We start from the raw sequence: 1,195 nt of genomic DNA on the forward strand, positions 1-1,195 counted from the left end.
CAGATGAAATAAAACTTAATATTACAGTACAGGTTAGTATCAAAACTTCATAAATTTTAGAGACAATGAATGACCGTTGCTTTCGACGTTGGGTTATTTAAAAAAAAACGCACGTGATGTCGTCTTGGGCCTGGAAAAAATGGACGAGCTTGGTAGTGCACGGAGGCCTTCAGTGGTTAATCCTAATTAAACCTTTAGAATGACTGGTCGTGTTGTTATCCTCGAATTAGAACTGAGAAACACCTCATTTACTATAAGTCTACCACCAGGTCGAAACGAGAATTAATGTTCTAATAATATATATATATATATATAAGTGTCACTCCTTACGAGCACCTATGTTTCTAAAAACTGGTTGGTTGCTCTTTGCAGAGGCCTGCAAGCACGTGAACAATGCTGGTAACCCTTTGTTCTTATCACCAGCTCCTCCTGGCTGCACAATAATTAAGTCAGAACACTGAGACAAGGGATATAAGTGTGTCTGTACAAACACGAGTGTCAGTCTCGTGATGATGGGCAGCTATGTTAAAGTAATATACCGGAGATTCTTCAAACATTCTACACGATTTGAACAACGAAATGGGACAAACAAGCGATTTCTTTTTCGTTTTGTGATGGAGATTTTGAAAAAGAAACACTTAGCAAGTGTTAATCTGCTCCAGAAGTACGTAGAGCAATCTTTTTGACGTGGAGAACGATTTTATCGGGATTGTACGAGTAAATTTTCGAGACGCTGAGGTGCATAATTTTAGTCAGCAGTAGAAATGGAAAGAAGATTTGTTTGAAGTTAAGCACAAAGCTGCACAATGGGCTATCTGTGCTCTGCCCACCACGGGTATCGAAACCCGGTTTCTGGCGTTGTAACTCCGCAGACATACCACTGTGTCACTGGGGGGCTGGATTGTTGTTGTTTGGAAGTTAAGCACAAAGCTGCACAATAGGCTATCTGTGCTCTGCCCACCACGGGTATCGAAACCCGGTTTCTGGCGTTGTAACTCCGCAGACATACCACTGTGTCACTGGGGGGCTGGATTGTTGTTGTTTGGAAGTTAAGCACAAAGCTGCACAATAGGCTATCTGTGCTCTGCCCACCACGGGTATCGAAACCCGGTTTCTGGCGTTGTAACTCCGCAGACATACCACTGTGTCACTGGGGGGCTGGATTGTTGTTGTTTGGAAGTTAAGCACAAAGCTG

This window comes from Limulus polyphemus, unplaced genomic scaffold, assembly GCF_000517525.1.
Source record: "Limulus polyphemus unplaced genomic scaffold, Limulus_polyphemus-2.1.2 Scaffold1534, whole genome shotgun sequence".
NCBI classification, from domain to species: Eukaryota; Metazoa; Arthropoda; class Merostomata; order Xiphosura; family Limulidae; genus Limulus; species Limulus polyphemus.